Below are 12,008 nucleotides of genomic sequence, written 5' to 3'. Positions count from 1 at the left end.
TGTCTATGTGTGTTACTGTGTGTCCATGTGTGTGTGTGTTACTGTGTTACTGTGTGTCTGTGTGTGTTTGTGTGTGTGTGTGTGTGTGTGTGTGTGTGTGTGTTAGATAATTAATATGGACTACTAAGTGTGACATGCACCCAAAAAACACCAAGACAAATTCCTTGTATGTGCAAAAAACGTTCTTGGCAATAAATCCCTTTCTGATTCTGATTCTGATTCTGAAGAAGTCTTTCACAACAACTGAATGGAATTTGGATCATTAATATTCCATATGGCCTTTGTTCCTGGTGGGTGTGGCCTCTGTCACGAGGGGGGGGGGTGCACGAGGGGTGTACGAGGGGTGTATACGTGTCGACGTCACCGCTCGTCTTTTTTTTTACTGTGAACGCCAAAATAAAACGAGTAGAAACTTTTCTATCGGACTCATAACTGGAGACACATGGCAGCCAGGGACTAAAGGCTTTTAGTGGTTTTCCCCCGCGGTGTGATGGTCGTCGGGACTCGGCATTGTTCGCCTTTTCGTCCCTTTCTTTCCCTCAACGGTCGCACAGCGACAGGCAACGGCGGCGTTAGCCGACCTGCTAACGTCAAGTTGGGAGAAAGTGGAGAGAAGACAGCGGCTAAACGGTTGGAGCTTATCCGCCTACACAGACCTATGCGACGGATAGCAGGTAACCCCGCGCTCCCTGCTGCTTCCACCTCCTTCACTGGCGTTGGAGTTACGCACTGTACACACACACACATAACACGTCCTGGGAGCGCAGCGGCGTACGTTAGCTTTGGAACGTTAGCTTTGGAACGTTAGCTTTGGAACGTTAGCTATGGGACGTTAGCTTTGGAACGTTAGCTTTAGAACGTTAAGCTTTATAATGTTGGCTTTTAGAACGTTGGCTTTTAGAACGTTGGCTTTAGAATGTTAGCTTTAGAATGTTAGCTTTAGAACGTTAGCATCAACTTTGCCCCTGAAATTCAATTCTAAGGGCTGCGTCTCCTTGTTGCAACTCGTCCAGCCTGCCAGCCTGCCTGGCTTGAGTTATAAAAGCTTCCTATTAATAACGTAACTGATATTAATGTATCTGACACGTCGCTCGCCCTTAGCAAAAAATAATTGCGTACAATGTTTTGAATAAAAAACACAAAAAAAAACGTACTGATAACGGATTTATAGCCACTTACTGTTACTATTTTACATTGGCCCTGCACACGCCAGTTGCTATTCAGGTTGCACGATACTCTCAGAAGGCAGCGTTTACTTACTGTAAGAGTCTGTGTGCTTACTGTTTAATATCTCTGTGGGACTCAAACGGCAATAATGACCAGTTATTTATCAGTATTCATGTCATGAGGGACCCTGGCTGCACAGGGATTGAGTGAGATCAGGCGGCCCGAGGTTTATGCAAAGCCGCTGGTGTGGTGTAGCAATGCGGTAGATAGGGTCCGGTTTATGTTTCCACAGGAACACGGGGAATTGAACCGCTATCATTTATGTTAGGGTCGATATGTCACGGGGTCAGGGTTTGCTGACAGCAGCAGGATAGTCCGGCGGAACAAGGTCAAACCCTGGACTGCAGAAAAGGGGCAGCAGTGTTTTAGGGCTGCATAATTAATCGCATTTATATCGAAATCGGAATATCGCGTTGATATTTTATGGGGCTACAACAACAACTAGATTTTCGTCATTTTCGGTAATTGGTGATTGAGTCCAACTGACCACTTCAAAAAGTCACTTTTTTTGGGGGGCTTTTCCCATTTATTAGATAGTGCCAGTGGATAGACAGGAAAGGGGGAGAGAAAGAGAGAGGGGATGACACTCCACAAAGGGCAGCAGGTCGGATTCGAACCCGCACCCCTGAAAAGGACTCAACCTACATGGGGTGCACGCTCCTACTGGGTGAGCTAGAGGCCATCCACGCGTCAATTTTTTCAATGCTTTCTTTATTCGTGGTCAATAAACCTAATTTAAATGACATAAGTGAGAAATGATGAGTTATTTTGACTAATAGTTGAGATCAGAGGATGTTGAGTCAAAGTTTAGTCAGGCGGCTGTTTTGAAACCATTGACCATTTATTTTTCAAATGCTATGAACTGGAATAAAACATCCCAAATTCAGTGAAAACCATCATCTATTTTACCTGCGAAGAACTTTGTATTGATTCCCCTACAATGTAAATACATCCATCCATGTTATTTGTGGGCAATTTGATTGTAAGAAACTCATATTTCTGATTTAAAAAAAAAAAAAACTTGAAAATGGGTATTATTTGACTCGAGGACAACACAAGGGTTAGAATAATGATACAAAAATGATCACTCCTTCCAATGTCGTGAATCATATCTCAATATCCGTCAAATTAATCGCTATTAGGCTATGTTTAGATGGAAACAATCTGAAGAGAAAACGCAAAAGTGGCGTTGCGTTTTCAGTTTTTATTCCGCGTTTAGACGAGCGTTTTGGGGGGAAATCTGCGTGCATCTGGTGACCCGAAAGTATGAAATGTGGCGTAGTATGCACTAGGGCTGGGCAATATATCAACATTGTGATATGAGACTAGATATTGTCTTAGATTTGGAATATCGTGATATGACATAAGTGTCTTTTCCTGGCTTTTAAAGGCTGCATTACAGTAAAGTGATGTACTCTTCTGAACCTACCAGACTGTTCTATTATTTACCTTTGCCCACTTAGACATTGTGTCCACATTACTGATGATTATTGATCTATAATCTCAGTGTGAAGATATTTTGTTAAAGAGACAAATACATACAGTACAGGCCAAAAGTTTGGACACCTTCTCATTCAATGCGTTTCCTTTTTATTTTCATGACTATTTACATTGTAGATTCTCACTGAAGGCATCAAAACTATGAATGAACACATATGGAATTATGTACTTAACAAAAAAGTGTGAAATAACTGAAAACATGTCTTATATTTTAGATTCTTCAAAGTAGCCACCCTTTGCTTTTTTATTGATAAGGGAAATAATTCCACTAATTAACCTTGACAAGGCACACCTGTGAAGGTAAAACCATTTCAGGTGACTACCTCATGAAGCTCATTGAGAGAACACCAAGGGTTTGCAGAGTTATCAAAAAAAGCAAAGGGTGGCTACTTTGAAGAATCTAAAATATAAGACATGTTTTCAGTTATTTCACACTTTTTTGTTAAGTACATAATTCCATATGTTGTTCATTCATAGTTTTGATGCCTTCAGTGAGAATCTACAATGTAAATAGTCATGAAAATAAAAAGGAAACACATTGAATGAGAAGTTGTGTCCAAACTTTTGGCCTGTACTGTACATACATACATACATACACTCACAGAGATACATGCATGCTGCTCACACACACTCTCACACACACTCTCACACACACGCTCACACACACGCTCTCTCACACACACACACTCTCACACACGCTCTCTCACACACACGCTCTCTCACACACACGCTCTCTCACACACACACTCTCTCACACACGCTCTCTCTCACACACACACTCTCTCACACACGCTCTCTCACACACACACTCTCACACACACACACTCTCACACACACTCTCACACACGCTCTCACACACGCTCTCTCACACACACACTCTCACACACACACACTCTCTCACACACACACTCTCACACACACACTCTCTCACACACACACACTCTCACAGTGCCTTTTTACCCATTTTAGATGGATGGGTTTTTAAGATTTTCACTCTGGAGGATGGTTTCACATTTTTGTGTTTTTTTTGTTTTTGTTTTTTTTAAGCCACAAAAACGCTGTCGCCGTCTAAACAAAAGGCCCATCTGATAGAATAATTTGTGGTTTTCACCCGGGAGCGTGTTGGTGTTAACGGGGCCTTAGATACGGCAGAGCAGCTCTGCTGCCCCGGGCTGTCGGCTGCAGTGAGGAGCCGTCCCGTGGGGCAGCAGGAACCAGTCTGCCAGGTGAAGAGAGCCGATGAATAATTCAGACACATGCAGCATATGTTCAACGGGCTCCAGGAATGTGCTGCTACTATTGCTGCTGCTGCTGCTGGGGGACAATGGACCTTTTTCACAGCAGACCTCTTTGACTTGTCCTAGTAGGAAAAGCACAGCTGAAATTGATAACCTTAACATGACTAACTGATAGGACTGTGTTCGATTGAAGAACTTCTTAGTCGACCAACACTTATTCTAGGGCTGCTTGATTTATGGAAAAAAAATAATAGTAATAATCACGATTATTTCGGTCAATATTGAAATTACGATAATTTGACACAATTACTCGTTGACTTCTGGAAAGATGTTGCAATTATTGAACTTAAAAAACAGTGGAAAAAGTTCAATAAATCAACAGTAAAAAAAACACATACAACTGTGAAATTTGCATATTTAAACGTAATGTTTTTTCATTCAGAACACAAGAGAAAATAAGAATTTACTTGCAAAACGTAATGAGCTAAATAATTGTCTTTCTCGATTTATTTATTTCTCGGTATATCTGTTAGGTAAAATGGCAACCCTTAATTCTTGTGTTTACCAGAGATGATCTCGTACGTTTCTTGGAAATAAGTCATTCAGCATCAGACATGACTAATGGACTACAGAGATCTAAGTTGACTAAGACCAAAACCACCGATTAGTTGACTAATCGACTGAGAGAGCAGCCCTACTAACTGATGGATTAATCGTTGGATCTCTACTACAGAATCGGATGTAGGAAAACGTAATTAATTAAGTAGTCGCTGCACGTCTTACAGCTGCTATGATTTGTGGGAAACCTGCTTTTGAAAGATGTCAGGCATCATTTTTAATTTTGATCCATTCTGAAGTGTATTCTGCAGATGTTTTATTAAAAAAAAAACTAAACGTGGCCGGTTAGCTCAGTCGGTAGAGCGGGTGCACCTAAGCAGAGGTTAGTTCCTCGACGAAGAAGGTCCAGGGTTCAAGTCCAACCTGTGATGGCTCTCATGCATGCAGGGCTGAAACGATTCCTTGAATAATTTGATTACAAAAAATCCTCGACGCAAAATGACTTACCTCGAAGCTTCGTTAAATCATCTATCTATCTATCTATCTATCTATCTCCACAGAAACAGCTGATCAACAACCTAATAGCATAAGTGTAACAGAGTTGTGTGACATTATTATCAAATATATAAATGAAGATAGGTTGAGTATGACTGATATTTACACATAGGCCTACTACTGAAACTTGTAGTTCTGAAAGTTAAGTTAAATAACTTAATGTAATGTTTGTGTATGTTTAGTGTATGCCTTAGTTTGAGGTTGATATAATTTGAAAAAAAATTCTTTAAAAACAATGTAATATGGCCCTTAATGTTTAGTTTTTTGAGAGATTATATTGTAAGCAATGTAGGCAATACAAATGTTGCTTTTTTTTCCGAAAATGTTGCTCAAAAAGAATCGATAGCTGCAGCCCTACATGCATTTCTTCTCTCTCTCTCTCTCTCTCTCTCTCTCTCTCTCTCTCTCTCTCTCTCTCTCTCCTTTCATATCTCATCTTTCCTGTCAAATATAGGCAGAAATGCCCCCAAAAAATTAATAAAATACACCGTAGGTGGGAGATTGTGGTGAGGCTTGTCTCTGGTGGCTCTGAGCTGTAATCTTCATGGCAGTCTTTACATTGCGGGGGCTTGGTTTCCTTCAGCAGCCTGTCCTTTGTTTGCTCGTATTTTACAGAACAATATGTATGCATGCATGCATGACGTTGGACATTTTTAGGGTAAAAATAGATCTTAATGTAGGCGGCATGCCTGAAGTGCCATGTACTTACCCAGAGGATAAATTACTCGGGTTGCTTTACAAAGACAATGACTTGACATTGGGTTTCTACCTTTTTTTTGTGTCTCAATTCAGTTTTATTTATAGTATCAAAACATAACCAGAGTTACTGTATCTCGAGAGACTTTACAGATAGAGTAGGTCTAGACCACACGTATAATTTACAAAGCCCCAACAATTCCAGTAATTCCTGTAGAGCTGCACCATATAAGGAAGATATGCCATATGCAATAACCATATTACTTAAGCTAAATACAGATGTTAAAGTTTACTCAGTTCTGCTTTCAGTATTCTGCTAAAATACAACAAACTGCTTGTTGCATTTAAAACAAATGAAAGGAAATCCTTTCCTACGTTTTCCTTTTATTCAGGTGAGTCAAACTCCATCTCCCAGAGGGCCACACTGGAAACTGAGTCAGACACGTAGAGCTTATTGACATGTGTTTATTTAAGAGAAAAAGTCAAATATCTTGACTGTATTATTGCATGTCTCATATACTGTAGTCTTCTCACTTACAGTTTGGGCCTCATAAAGCCCCCAAAAAAGTTCGGCAAAAATGTTCCTCAGCCAGCGACAAATACGTTTTAAAAAAAGCGCCAAAAAATTTGGAAAAAGGCTCATAATTGTCTGGAAAAAGTGACAAAAATATCAGAAAGCGCCAACAACTTCCGAAAAAGTGGCAAAACATTGAGTAAAGCGTAAAAAATGTTAAATCAAAGTGTCTAAAGCGTTGAAAAAAAGCCCATAAACGGCCAGAAAAGGCATCAAAATTGTCAAAAAAACAAATAATCGGGTCAGGCACTTTAGCAATAGAATTATCAAAATCTTGATTTCATTGCAGCTGGATTTTCTCCATAAGTCCAGGGTAGATATGGACAGCCTGGGCATCAATGGGACGGTGAGGAGCTGTAGTATGTGAACCAGCTTTCAAATTCAACGGGGAGCAATATTTTGCCATTTGGGGGCTGGGAAAAGTCAGGCACTTTAGCGACAGAAACAAGGTGGGCCTGAATTTATTGTGAACCTAAATTGAAATGCGGGCCGGCTCAAAACCTGCAAGATTTGGTCAGATTTAAGTTGAACAAATTAAACATTGTATTGAATATAAAAGGCACCACTAAAAACAGTGACAGTTACATTATGAAGTGCATTTTTTGGGCTGCTCCCTCTTAGTGGATTAGTCAACTAATCGGTGGTTCTGGTCTTAGTCAACTTAGATCTCTGTAGTCCATTAGTCATGTCTGATGCTGTTTTCATGCTGAATGACTTATTTCAAAAAAAACGTACGAGAACATCTCTGGTAAACGCAAGAATTAAAGTGGTGCTTTTGCACGACTCGTTGCGGAGAAACTCAGATTTACAGATCTGTCGATTAAATCAACTAATCGATTACCGTATTTTTCGGACTATAAGTCGCTCCGGAGTATAAGTCGCATTTATTTAGAATTTTTTCATCTGTCAACTACACAACAGCACCCAGAACAACCGGCTGAATACGGTAGGTTTCCGGTATGTTACCGTAACACATTAACAGTTATTGATCTACACAGTAACACCCAGAACAACCAGCTAGCAGGGCGTGGAGCATGGAGGTATTAAAAGGCGTGGAGATGTAACTGCACCGTGAACGAGCCCCTCCAGACTCCTTCCTCCACCTCGGGACATCTTTCAGCCCACGATTCTCCAGTCTCCCTCATAAGTTTCTCTCTCATTTCAAACTCTCTTTCTGCTGCTCCATTACTGTTTTCGGGGCTGCATATTTTACTACCTGCAGTTTGTCTCTTTTCTTTCTCAGTTGTCTTTAGGAGCGTTCTAGTTGTCACGAGCCTAGAGCGCCCTCTCACGGCTGTAGACGGTAATGTTTTCAGTATGAATTAACATTTAAAAACATGTTAAATTATATATATTTTGATATATAAGTCGCACCTGACTAGAAGTCGCAGGACCAGCCAAAGTAGGAAAAAAAGTGCGACTTATAGTCCGGAAAATACGGCAGTGGGTACAGTATAATGAGTGTTAGTTGACTAAGAAGTTCTTCAGTCGAGCACAGCCCTATGCATTTCTCTACATTTCACACCGTGTTTATTGCGGCAGTTGGTATTGCGAGGATTGTATTGTTTAAGCCCTAGTGGGTAGTAATCTCTACCTTGCACAATCCTAATCACCGGCTTTCCTGGAATAACTTTAAATGGCTTGCATCATTTCTGTGGTTTAGTCAAAACTCCTTTTCATTCCTCGGAGCGGAGTGCAGAACAGAGCGTGCTGTAATCTCCCTGAAGAACAAGCATGATGGGGATGCACTTTAGCATCGGCATGATGAGGATGCACTTTAGCATTGGAATTATGAGGATGCACTTTAGCATCAGCATGATGGGGATGCACTTTAGCATCGGCATGATGAGTAGGTAGGGTTCCACACAGCGAAATTTCCCTTAGCTCTCATTGATGTTGAATGGAGACGAAATTCGGAGTAGGCTACAGAAATTATAGGCTCCGGTTATCTAAGAGATTTTTTTTTTTAATGTAATGGCTCAATATTGAAATGATTTCAACAATGTGGATAAGGTTGTTATAGTTTGATGACCATATGTAGGCTATTCGTTTGAGCCAGAGTAGGCGACAACGTTACTAATGAAGAGAGAGACAGAGAGAGTGGCAGAGGCCAGTGGGCAGCAGACTAGGGCTGTAGCGATACACTAATCTCACAATACGATACACGATATTCAGCTCACGATACGATATATATCACGATATTCAGCCAACGATACAATTCGATATAATTCGATACACTTACATCATTTTCTGAAAGATTTAAAGGGGACCGAGTGATTTTGGTGACATCTTGTGAGTTTTCCACTTATTTGGATTTAATTAATTTATCAATTATATTGAACAGAGAAAACCATCAACTAATTTACACAATATATGTCTCTGACTGGACAGAGAGTCTACAGCAGGGACCATCAACTACATTTACACAATATATGTCTCTGACTGGACAGAGAGTCTACAGCAGGGACCATCAACTACATTTACACAATATATGTCTCTGACTGGACAGAGAGTCTACAGCAGGGATCATCAACTACATTTACACAATATATGTCTCTGACTGGACAGAGATCAGGGACCATCAACTACATTTACACAATATATGTCTCTGACTGGACAGAGAGTCTACAGCAGGGACCATCAACTACATTTACACAATATATGTCTCTGACTGGACAGAGAGTCTACAGCAGGGACCATCAACTACATTTACACAATATATGTCTCTGACTGGACAGAGTCTACAGCAGGGACCATCAACCATTTCAATATATGTCTCTGACTGGACAGAGTCTACAGCAGGGACCATTACATTTACACAATATATGTCTCTGACTGGACAGAGAGTCTACAGCAGGGACCATCAACTACATTTACACAATATATGTCTCTGACTGGACAGAGTCTACAGCAGGGACCATCAACTACATTTACACAATATATGTCTCTGACTGGACAGAGTCTACAGCAGGGACCATCAACTACATTTACACAATATATGTCTCTGACTGGACAGAGTCTACAGCAGGGACCATCAACTACATTTTTTTTCAGAATTTTTTTAAGCACTCTGGCGGCCGGACTTTCAAATAAAGAAAATAAAATGAATTTATACCGAATACGTCTATTCTTGTTCGAAATTTTCACTTTCTTACCGAATTAATGCTACTATTTTTATAACCTGTATTGGTGTGAGCAAACTCCTAAAAAAACATGGAAACTCCAATAATGATAACTGGCTCTTTTAACTAGAAAATGATCTCAGACTAGGAGGCAGTTCACGGAGGAGTGATGGTTAAAGTCTGTGATTATGGAAACATTATTATAGTATGCAGCATCCAGACAGTGGGCAGTGGCCCGTGGGCTCTCGTGATATGACATAAGTGTCTTTTCCGGTTATTAAAGGCTGTATTACCGTCAGTAAACGTGTTTATTTAAGAGAATGGAATATTTTGACTGCATTATTGCATCGCTCATATACTGTAGTCTTTTCACAAAAATGTTCCTCAGCCAGCGACAAATAGGTTGGGGAAAAAAAGTTGGAAAAAGGGCCATAATTGTCTGAAAAAGTGACAATATGTAGGCTATATAATACGTACACCTGTCAGATAAATCGGTGTTAGCAATAAGGAAAGAAACTCAAATACCAAATGTCTGATTTAGACACCGATGTGAGCCACATAAAGAGCATTGTTGTGGTGAAATACTTGCTCTGTCTCGTGAGTTGGACCTGTGACTCGATCTTGACAATCCTCTTTTCTTTCCTTGCTCAGCCTTTTGTTTTCTACTCGGGGATTTTTGCCGTGTCCTAAACAACTCCCTGTAATCCTCCTATTGCACAAAAAATATGCATATAAATAGAGGGCTTTCATTCCCAATGTAAGCGCACTGTATTCACTACACAAAATCGTGTGTGCGTGTGTGTGTACACTTTGAGGCAAATTGTCAATTCGGCAACGATTAGCGCAAGACTGCCTGTATTCGAAATCTAAGCAGTTAATTTCTCGCCTAAAATGTTCTCATATGTGAATTTAGTGATGAATAAGACGGCGAAAATTGTTAAAAATTGTCCTGTTGTTGGTCTGCCAAAGAAGTCCCATTCACCTCGTTCTGAATGTGAGAGATAGCCACACCCCCTGATTTGCATATAATAACTTGAAATAAATAAGTGTGGACTTATGAAATAAAAGAACCATGAAATAATTAAATTTATTTATTGCCTCATTTTATTTATTTCATGATGCATTTTCATAAATAAATATTTATTTATTCATTTATTTAATTGTGAATAAAATGGCATTCCATAATAATTAGGTTATGGTCAGGTGGTAAGGGTTAAGGTTAGGCATTTAGTTGTGATGGTTAAGGTTAGGGTAAGGGTTAAGGTTAGACATTTAGTTGTGATGGTTAAGGTTAGGGTAAGGGTTAAGGTTAGACATTTAGTTGTGATGGTTAAGGTTAGGGTAAGGGTTAAGGTTAGACATTTAGTTGTGATGGTTACGGTTAGGGTAAGGGTTAAGGTTAGACATTTAGTTGTGATGGTTAGGTAAGGGGCTAGGGAACTCATTATGTTAATGACAGGTCCCCACAAAGTGGTGTGTGTGGTAGTGAGAGTGATGGGAATTATCTTCAGAGTGAGTACATGCAGATGGGTCTGCAGGGGTCTGCTGAAAATCAACACAATTTATAATTTTTTTTTAATGCTTTTTCAAAAATTTTTACTAACCCTTTTTTTTTAATGTTTTTGTTTGTCTCTTTTTAAACCATTGTTAGTGCCTTGTTGTTGTTGTTGTTGTTTGAACCTTTTTTCAAAGCTGTATTCTGCTGTGTTCTAGGCTTTCAATGCCTTTAGTCACTTATTTTTCTCAATGTTTATGGCGCTTTTATGTCAGTTTAGTCAACATTCTGTGACGTTTTTTCTAAACATTTTAATTACGAAGAGCGCTGCGTTGAACCATCAATGTGATTTTTGGGCAATTATTTGAAAGAAACCCACATTTCTAATTATAGAGAACTTAGAAAAGGGGTCAGACTTGACCCGAGGACACCAGGGGAGGGGTTAAGTACAGTATGTATTAAGTAAAATATGCATATAAATGGAGGGCTTTTCTTCCCAGTCTAAGCGCTGTGCGTCACACTGTATTCACAACACACAATCACTCCTTTCTGTATTTCTTTTCTTCTGTCATCCTTAACTTAAGTCTCTCTTTTGTGTTTTTTTCTCCTTCTTTTCATTCCCCTCTATGAACTGCCATGCTTATCTAAATCTCTCATGTCACTTGCATTAGACAGCCCCTGTTTTTGGCTTGTCTCCCTTCTGTCTCTTTCCCTTTCTTCTGTTTCTTTGTGGACTGGATGAACCACACAGGGTGCCTCTTCACTAGAGCTGGGCAATATATTGATATTATATCGTGATATGAGACTAGAGCTGGGCGATTTGTTTCCCTAAAATTATCTGCGATTTTTATTTATAAAAAAACTCGATTTACGATTCGATTTTTAAAATATATATTTTAAAAATATTTATTGTATTTAAATAAAGTGCATCAACATAAACAAAATTGCAAAGGCAAACCCTTTCTCTAAGTGAAAAGTCACTGTGCAGTGTGCAACAAAGATTGTTAAACATCCAAATTATTTATACTGTATTTGGATTTAAA

The 12,008-nt window shown here is 39.6% G+C and overlaps 1 protein-coding gene across 1 annotated transcript in view; it reads left to right on the top strand.

The window, feature by feature from the left end:
* The first annotated feature begins 370 nt into the window (after positions 1–370).
* The window catches only part of tlcd4b (TLC domain containing 4b), a 51,434-nt gene continuing 39,796 nt past the window's right edge, over positions 371–12,008 (top strand). Inside the window, exon 1 of the mRNA XM_028599462.1 lies at positions 371–674. The gene's annotated coding sequence lies outside the window, so the exon portion shown is untranslated. The remainder of the gene's footprint in view (positions 675–12,008) is intronic.

The sequence above is a fragment of the Perca flavescens genome, chromosome 15, assembly GCF_004354835.1.
Source record: "Perca flavescens isolate YP-PL-M2 chromosome 15, PFLA_1.0, whole genome shotgun sequence".
Taxonomy (NCBI): Eukaryota; Metazoa; Chordata; class Actinopteri; order Perciformes; family Percidae; genus Perca; species Perca flavescens.
The sequence above is the reverse complement of the archived record's forward strand: the minus strand, read 5'-3'. Positions and strand labels throughout refer to the sequence as shown.